The sequence below is a fragment of the Pinus tabuliformis genome, chromosome 7, assembly GCF_031772625.1.
Source record: "Pinus tabuliformis cultivar Carrire ecotype Pingquan chromosome 7, CPIR1, whole genome shotgun sequence".
NCBI lineage: Eukaryota > Viridiplantae > Streptophyta > Pinopsida > Pinales > Pinaceae > Pinus > Pinus tabuliformis.
The window spans coordinates 541,935,393-541,944,973 of NC_142293.1; positions in this window are offsets into that span (position 1 = coordinate 541,935,393).

Here is a 9,581-nt window from a genome sequence, read left to right on the forward strand (position 1 = left end):
CTCCGAGAAAGGGGGAAGACTATGATGAGACTTTTGCTCCAGTTTCCAGGTACACCTCCATTAGATCCATCATCTCACTTGTTGCTTCTATGGGATGGGAATTGCACCAAATGGATGTAAAGACTGCTTTCCTCAATGGAGTGATTGAAGAAGAGGTGTACATAGAGAAACCTGAAGGATTTGAGGTATATGGAAAGGAGTCTCATGTTTGCACGTTAAGAAAGGCATTGTATGGACTCAAGAAAGCTCCAAGAGCTTGGTACGCTCATATTGACAACTATCTAACGACACTAGGATTTACCAAGAGTGAAGTTCATCCAAACCTTTACTTTAAGGTTGTGAAGAATACACATGTGATCTTATTATTATATGTTGATGACTTGTTTCTAACATGTGTCGAGCCTCTTATCATTTAGTGCAAGAAGAAGTTGGCTTCTGAGTTCGACATGAAGGATATTGGGTTGATGCATTATTACTTGGGATTATAAGTATGGCAGAAACCTGGCAAAGTCTTCCTTGATCAAGGAAAATATGTATTAGAGATCCTTCAGAGATTCGGTATGTTGGATTGCAAATCCATGGAGACTAACTTAAAGAAGTTAAGAGGCTCCAACTCCATATTGGTAGATCCATCTATGTACCGGCGGCTAATTGGTGTGTTGATGTATTTGGTTAACACCAGGTCGGACATCTACTTTGTTGTGAACACCTTGAGCCAGTTCTAGGTAGAACTGAGACACGAGCATTGGATTGCAGCAAAGCACATCTTGAGATATTTGCATGGTACAATGAACTATGGCTTGAGGTATGTTGCAAACAAGGATGTACAACTTCAGGGATATACAGACGTTGATTGGGCAAAAGTGCTAAGGATAAAAAGGGTACCTCGAGAGTATGCTTCAGTTTGGGATCCGCTATGATATCATGGATGAGCAGGAAACAAAGGTCGATCACACTCAACATTGTTGAAGTAAAGTACATTGAAGCCAATGAGGCTTGTACTAAAGCAGTATGGCTCTGGAAATTGTTTGCAAGATTGTTCGGCCAAGCGTTGGAACCGATAGTGATACATTGCGACAATCAAAGTTGTGTGAAGCTTTTAGAAAATCTCGTGTTCCATGACAGGTTGAAGCATATTGAGATCAAGTACCACTACATCTGTGACATGGTGCAGAGGAGAGTAATAAGGCTCAAGTACATCTCCACCGGTACATCTCCATCGATGAGCAGAAAGTTGATGTTGTCACGAAGACGTTTCCAAGAGACAAGTTTATGTACTTCAGAGACAAGCAGGGGCTCGTTCAGAGGGAGTGTTGATATGTCTACAACACAGATGGACATTCTCCCGGAAGGGAGAATGGATCCAAGAGACCTAGAAGGCTCAACAGGGAATGTTGAGTGAGCATCTCTTGGAGGTGGACCCTGATCACACACCTGGAACGGTGGAGTGAGGTCCTAGACCCTGATCACATACCAGACATGGTGGAGTGAGGTTCTTCAACATCTGGACCCTGATTACACGCCGAAAGGGTGGAGTGAGGTCCTAGACCATGCTTACACACCGAGAAGGGTCGAGTGAGGTCCTTTCACCCGATCACCAACCAGGAAGGGGTTGAGTGAGGTCTTAGCCCAAAGAGCTCACCAGGAAGGGTGAGTGAGTGCTTGCTAGTTGAGGGTCTCAGCATTTTTCTGGCCTAGGTAGAGGCCAAGGTATTCGAGGACCAATCACTCTAGAAGAGTCCTGATATGTTGTGAAATTGCAATGGATTTAGTACTGCCCCAAATATGGCCACTAGCAGATGATGATGATAGATGATGATGTTGGTAATAATGGATAACCTTTTTTTAGATAAATTTGTTCAATTTGAGAACATTTATGACAGTGATTATGAATACTTCACTAGTTAAGAGGGAGTGTTGAATTTGTAACTATGGTCGGTCTTCATAATGTACATTTGGTCAATTGATGTAACTGTATTTATCATTGTAAAACATATTTATAAATGCTTGAGTCAAAAGAAAAATTATTTTGAGTCAAAGTCCCATTGCAACTTTTAAAAGATGAAAATTTGGTTTTTTTTTAAATGTAAATTTTGGCTCCAAAAGTGACAAGTCAGCTTCCCTCCAAGTCAAGTTGGCCCGAGCCAAGAGACACATCCATTCACCCAAGACAGACTACTATATAACGGCAGCTCAACCTTCTCCATTGGCACATTTGCATTCCCTCACACAAGACAGTTTTTGGGCAAGTCAGTGAAGGACAAGAAGAACGCGATAGGACGAAAAAGAAGGCTGAGTTTTCTCTCTTCTCTCTCCATCTAGCAACTTGCACATGTGGAGTAATATCTCTCTCTTTGGTTCGTATTTTTCTGGGGAAATTGTTGTGGAACCGAAATTCTGAGGCAACTGGCTATTGCAAGAGGGCAAATTCTGGAAACGCAAGATTAGATTGGGTGACTTGACTTGGAGGAGAAGACCAGGTTTGACCATACGTCTAGGTGTATCCCTCACTGAACAAGAATTTCTCTATTGAAAAGGTTGTTGGGTTTTTCCCCATAGTGGGTTTTCCCAAGGTAAATCTTATGTGTTGTGATCTCTACTGTGCTATTGTTCTTTATGGTTGAATTTCTAAAGTATAATCGCTAAATGATATATTGGAATAAGCTAAAAGAAGATCTACATCAAAAGTAATTATCAGAATTTCAAAAATATTGTGCTAACCCTAACTACACTAAGAAAATCAACATCATTGGGGACTACAAGCCTATCGCTTTGCTCAATGTTGCCTACAAAATTAGGTCGAGGTATCAAACCTAAGGATTCATTCAGTGGCACATCAGATGGTTTCATGGGAGCATACAACTTTTGTGCCAGGGTTGTTCATTCTTGACACTCGTGATTCTAGCTTCGGAAGCTTTAGGGTGGGCCCGAGAGACTAGTTAATGATGCCTTTTTATTTTGACAGATTATGATCTGGTAGGTTGGTCCTTCATCACAAAGGCACTAACTTGTTTGGGTTTTGGATCAACATATGTGGCCATCATGAACACCCTATATACTAATAGCTTAGTCTCTGTCTCAGTGAATAACCCTTTATCCCCACAAATTTCCCTACATTAATCCATCCATCAAAGCTACCCTCTAGCCATGTATTTATATGTTTCGACAACATATGCTTTAGGTTACTTGTTAGAGTTGTACTACATTAGGGGCAAGTGTAAACCATTCTCTTCTTGGATAATTTAGAGATGGTTAATAACCATTTTTCAAATGATTCTCCTCTATGAGTTCCAAGCAATACTCAATTGATGGAGCCCTTACATGCTAGGATACCTTTTATTCTGCCTTAGGACTAAACCCATCTGTATTCTCATGCATCTCAAGGTGATGGGGACTTGAAGGTTCAGCCTCCTCATCCATTGGTTGTTTACCAGAGAATTTGACTTCAACATGAAAGTCAAAGGATTTTAAAGCAAGGCTAGCAAGTCCGTCATGTTTAGCTCCATCCTAGAGAACCTGGTTTGAAACTCTTGTTTCTTGGCCTCATGGGCATTTTCAATTTCTGTCAGCCCCACTTTTTGGCAGTTTAGCTCCATCCTAGATAAGATAAGATAAGATAAGATAATTTATTAATGTCCAACAAATGACCATAAGAGGTCAACGAGACTGTCAATTACAATGATTACATCATGCCAAGTCGATGGACCAAACGGTCCCCTTTAACATTTCTTTTAAAAAGCAGAAAATACATCTATAATCTAAGTAAATGTAAATGTAGAAGCTAGAAGCTCTTGGCCTCGAAACAAAGCACTACGATGAAGCAGAGAAGGAGAAGAAAAGGCAGGGGTCTCCTGTCCAGATCCTCCTCCTAACATCCGAGGTCGAGAGAAGAACACTGAGAGAAGCATGTCAAAGTCTGCTGTCCTGTGGGCATACTGGGTTGTCGCCTTGAGGTTCTAAGGCGCCTCCCAGGGGTGGATCCAATCCTGGAGCGCTTGTGCAGTCTGCTGGGTCGCCCCCCCCCCGAGACCGAACTGATCTAGTCTCAGTGTCTGTGGATCGGTCAATGGTTCTTTTGGTGCCCCGCGCTGATGGTAGCACCCTAAAGAAGTCTGTGATCTTCTGCGTGGTGTCCGATCTGGTGGGGGGCTGAAGAAAACGGGCCTGAAATCTGAAGGCCTCCTGGAGATAAAGTGCAAGGCATCTCAGATCAACATATCTGAGGAAGCTAGTCAAAGTCTGAGAAGACCTGAAGAGACAATGGAAACGACCTCGAATCTCGAAGTAAGCAGGGCATCGAAAGATGAAGTGTGTCTCTGTCTCTATCTCTTGTAAGTGACAGAGCTGGCAAATCCTATCTACCCTATCGATGTAGTGATCTGTCTCCACCTGGAGTCTGTGAGATCCAACTCTAAACTGACCGAGGGGGATTCTAAGGGCATGCATCTAATGTTGGAACGTGTATTGGGGTCTGATGATGAGCCCATCCCTAATTTCCAGGCAATGCTCCGCGTAGAAGGCCATTTTTGGACGCAACCCATTGGGAGGATTGGTCCATGTAATCTGAATGTATCATCTATAAATATCCTCCTTAATGATTTTATTCAACTCTTGTTGATTGGGGAGGAGGTGGCCTGGAGCATTCAGAGAGTACTGAAAAAGGAGAGAGATGGTCAATCTGGATTCCTGAAGCCTCCAGAAGCTCTGTCACACCAATGTACCAACATTTGGATCGGCATGTCTGCATACGGGCGATGTTCTCCGAGGAGCAATATGCTAAATATGGGTATCTGTCACAACTCTTCCCCGTGTCTGCCAAGCCTTGGAGCTTGTGCAGGAGCGACACTAACCTAAATATCACCTCTAGGCGAAAAGGTTGAGCCCTGAACTCTGCTAGAATGATGTGCTGAGGAACTGTCTGCTTACACCTAATGAAACGGCGCAAAAGGAGGGTCTAGACCCGCTCTGCTAAGGCCCAATCTGACTCTAGGAGAGAGGGACCCCAAATCTCTGAGCTGACTGTGGGGCGAATCAAAGTGTCCATGATGCTCATTTTGGACGAGATGTCCTGGAAATGTGTCGAAAACACTGCCTCTCCAAAAGGGCTAGGGAGCCATACCCTTTGTTGATCCAAGGCTGAAGGGCTGGCCGCGGGCTGAAGCGAGGCCCTGAGAACTGAACTCCCAAATATGTGTAGGTGCTGACAATCTCGATCTCTTCTCCTTTAAATAGGAAGTGGAAGTCCAAGGTTTTCTTGACTCCATTGAAGACAATCACTTTGGTTTTACCCAAGTTCACAGTTAGATGCCTCCGTCACAAAAAGTTGCAAGAGCATCCAGCTGTCTCTGAAGGCCTTCTTGGGAGGACGCAATAAGGGCAATATCGTCTGCAAAGAGGAGGATGGAAATCAGGACCTGGTAAAGAAGACATCCATCTGTATCCTGGATATGTTCCCGGAGGAAGGACTCAAGCTCATCGATATAAATCCTGAATAAAGTAGGAGAAAGGGGGCATCCTTGCTTGACTCCAATGGTGCTTCGGATGAAATCCAACATTCCTCCGACTATGCGGAGACGGCCAAGGATGGCCTCATAGAGGCACATGATAGCTGTCAGGAGAGTCGAGGAAATGCCAACCTCTCTTAGCCTCTGGAAAAGATCTTCCCTCGGGACTGAGTCAAAGGCCTTCCGGAAGTCTACAAAGCAACAGTACACTTTAGAGGATCGATGCCTAGCCTCCTCGATCACCGCACGAAGAGTAAGGATGTGGTCGATCGTCTGGTGGTCTGGGTGGAATCCTGCTTGGCCCTTGGCCCTGAGTTGTCTCTGCTCAAGGAAATGGGAGAGTGTCCTGTGGAGTGTTGTAGCATATAGCTTGGAGAATGTGTGCCCAACCATGATTGTCCTGTAGTTGTTGGGGTCGGAAGTAGGCCCTGACTTGTGGATCGGGTAGATAATGTGGTGTGACCAACCATCCGGAAATCCATCTCGAACCACCTGGTTGAAAAGGTCCACCAGATATCCTACTAGGGGGCGAAGTCCATGCTTGAAGAATTTTGCCTGGAAGCCTTCTTCGTCTGCTGCCCTGCTGTTATTCATTGTCCATATTGCCTCTCTGATATCTTTGTCGGAGAAAAGGTGGCAGGAGGTGTGGGGGGAAGTAACCTGAATTAGAGGTTGCCCACGAATGTCATACGGCTGGGAGTGAGAGAACATTGAGGCAAGATCAAGGTCGACTGGGGTAGGTGAGCGCCAAGAAAGGATGGTCCCCCAGAAATCTTTAGGGGAGCGAAGGAGGAGAGTAGAAAGAACCTGTCTCCTATGGGCAATGAAAAGGCGTTTCTTGCGGCGAAGGAGGCAATGGTAGGCTGAACAGAGGTCTAGGTATGTTGGTAAGGAGTTCCGGAATGTGTGTCGGAGGTCCTGGTGCATAGACTTGCATTCCTGGTCATACCATTTATTCATAGGGCAATTTCCCGGTTTGCGAGAGGTGGTGGTGGTATGGGTAGAATGGGGGAAGGATTGGAGCGTAGCTTCCCGGATTGCATATGAGAGGCACTGGTATTTGTCCTTGGCGGAGCTGAGAGAGGCGAACTGGGACTCCGATGGGAGTATCTGTCTGAGGATAGAGGAGAAGAGATCAGGGTCACCCTCCTCAAATCGGAAGGTGGTCCTGGGAGGGCTACGAGGAAGAGTAGGAGATGGATTCGGGAGGTTAAACTGCAGAAAGAGAGAGAAGTGCATGATCTGCGAGAGGGATGGGGGTGATCGAGAAATTTTTTATGTAAGGGAGGAGATCTGGGTTTGCAATAGCGTAGTCAACCACACTTGCTCCGCCTCCAAATGGTCTGCAGGTAAAGAAGTGCGAGGATGGGAAGCATGGTAGGCCATTCAGAATTACCAACTCATGAGATTCTCCCAACTGTAGTAGATATCTCCCATAGGCTGTGGTGGGTCCCAAGTAATCCTCGGAGGTCCGGTGCATGCTGATCGTGGTCGAGTCAATCCCCCGAGTGCAAAATATATCCTCTGTCCGGTCGTGCATAGGCGTCTGGAGGTCTTTGGTCCGGGCATTGAAGTCCCCCATGAGAATGACGTCCCCTACTGCCGAAAACCTGGTGATGTCAGAGTACAGGTCTGTAAAAGGGTCTCCGTCTGAGCTATTGTGAATAGCATAGGAAGACGAGATAGGTGGGAAGTAACAGACTGCAACATAAATGTCTCTCGGAGGTGATGTTCTGGCTCTGATCTGAATCCACATGAATCTGGCATACTTATCGGTCACGACCACCGATACTCTGCTCCTAAGGCTATCACAGACGAGGCAAGTAACACCCCCTGATCCCCTTACACCTCCTTAACTCCGTGTCTCCTGTCTGCAAACTACGGTCCACTGGTATCCTGTAATGTCGGGGAGAGGTCGGACTGGGCTCGTATGAGTCTCGATAACCAGGAGAATGTCTGTTGAGCTAAAGGCTTCATAAAGTAGGCTTGGTGAAGACCAGATGGAGCCATTGCCATTCCAGCAGTGAACCGAGAGATCCGTGCCTCGCCTCCTCTCCGCTCAGGCCCGTCATTTGGAGCTATCTGAATGGAATGTCCATCTTGGGGGAAAGGTGTCCCGAATAACTGCCCGAAGGTTTCTAATCACTGCCCATTTCCCTTCCTGTCTTGCTGCTGCAACCTGTTCCCTGGCCTGTTTCAATTCAGCTACTTGAGCTCTTGTGAGGTCTTCATCCAAAAACACTTTATTCGGAAGAGAGAATAGCTTCCGCTTGGCTCGGAGTACCCGAAGTCTATCCGAGGAGTCACGGAACCTGAGGAAGAGGGTAGAGTCCTGCCCTATCCAGGCTTTGTCCAAGGTTATGTCTGTTATGTCGAGAGTGTCGCCTAGAAACCTGTTCCCCAATTCCTTTGGGTTCGCTGAGGGGGGAGGTGTAGGGAGTCCTCTTACCTTAAGATTTAATTCTCTTGCTCGTCGGGTTCTTTCCTCCACGAGCTTTCCTTGCACTACTTCCTCCACTGCTATGAGCAGAGGGGCCTTGTCTTTTCCTTTGACCACCTGTGCCCATGTGCTGATATGCGACTCTGTTTCCTGTTTAAAGGACATTTGTTGGGATCTAGTTTCCTCCTGTTTGTTTTTAAGATCTCTGATCTCCGCCTGTAAAATCTCGTCGGAATTCTGCCCCGCACTTTGTTCTCGGTATTCCTGCAGTGTTTTCTGATAGATGCATTGTCTCCCTCTACCAATAGAATTTTGTTTGACAAGGTGCCAATGTCGGCCCGCGGCGCGTGATTTTCCGCCTCTAGGTGTTCCATTTTCCTCATAAGTTGTCTAATTTGGGATGTCCAGAAAGAAAAATCTGTTTCTAATGCAATATTGGTGGGGCTATATACATTCTCCTCTTTATTGTGACACAGTTGTAAGTACTTCAGTGGACCTCTGTTGTTGAAATCTTTGGACAGTGGCGTTTCGGCTTCCCCGAGATCTTTGTTGTGTTGCTGCTCTTCATCATCAGAAACAATGTTTCCGGCCCCCATTTTGAAATATTGCCTCGATTACCGAGACCTCACCTTTGTGATACCCAAACAGTGGTCTCACTGTGACTGTTATTTGACCGAAGTGATAGCACAGGGTTGTTCTTTCTATCGTTGCTTCGAGCCCTGATCACTGTGGCAAGACCGAACCCTTAACTCTGTAAACACCAAGCCCTTAACTCAGGGATCGTGGTTTTGTTGTGCGGACAGGGTTCAATCAGACAGAGACAGGGGCGACAGGGGCGGCGATTGGTGGAAATCGCAGGGACGCGGGGATGCAGCAGCAATGGGGTTTGGCGGCGTCGGAGCAGGAAGTCGAAACAGGAGTCGGGACGCGGGGAGGAGCAGCAGCGGGGTTTGGCCGCGTCGGAGCAGGGAGTCGAAGCAGGAGTTGGGACGCGGGGAGGAGCAGCGGGGAGAACCTTTTATACAAGTTATCAAAAACTGGTTTGAAATTCTTGTTTCTTGGCCTCATGGGCATTTTCAGTTTGTCAGCCCCATTTTCTGGCAGTTCGATCTCCTATGGGTTCCCAAAGATGCTTGCAGATGTTCTCCTACTGCAAATTGTCTAGGATGCATAGACTTCAAGAAGTTCAAGAACCCTTTGCTTAACTATTCATGATATTGATGCTAATACCAATTTGATCCAAAGAGTATTGAAGCTTTGATACCATTGATCAGTTTTATCTACTGGGCAAGTCAGAATCTCCTGATGGCACTAACTAACATGGTTTTCCATTGAAACTTTACAGACTAATCTCATGTACAGATTTATAGTAATAAAACAAAATCCTAGAGAAAACCAAATACAGGTTAACTAGAGAAAATCCTCATGGGGCATAGAAACTCCACCCTATATTAAAAATATTCACAGCAAGTACATTCAACGTCCCTGTTCTTTACAGAGGGGTTGTAATCCTTCATTTACTCCAGGCACAATTAACAATTAGCCCAAGGGCGCAGAAGCCTATTATGTGCTTGACCAAGGCTTGTCTGTCTCATCTGCTCTTCAGAAAAGTAGTGAACTCCAACAATCCAAACTGT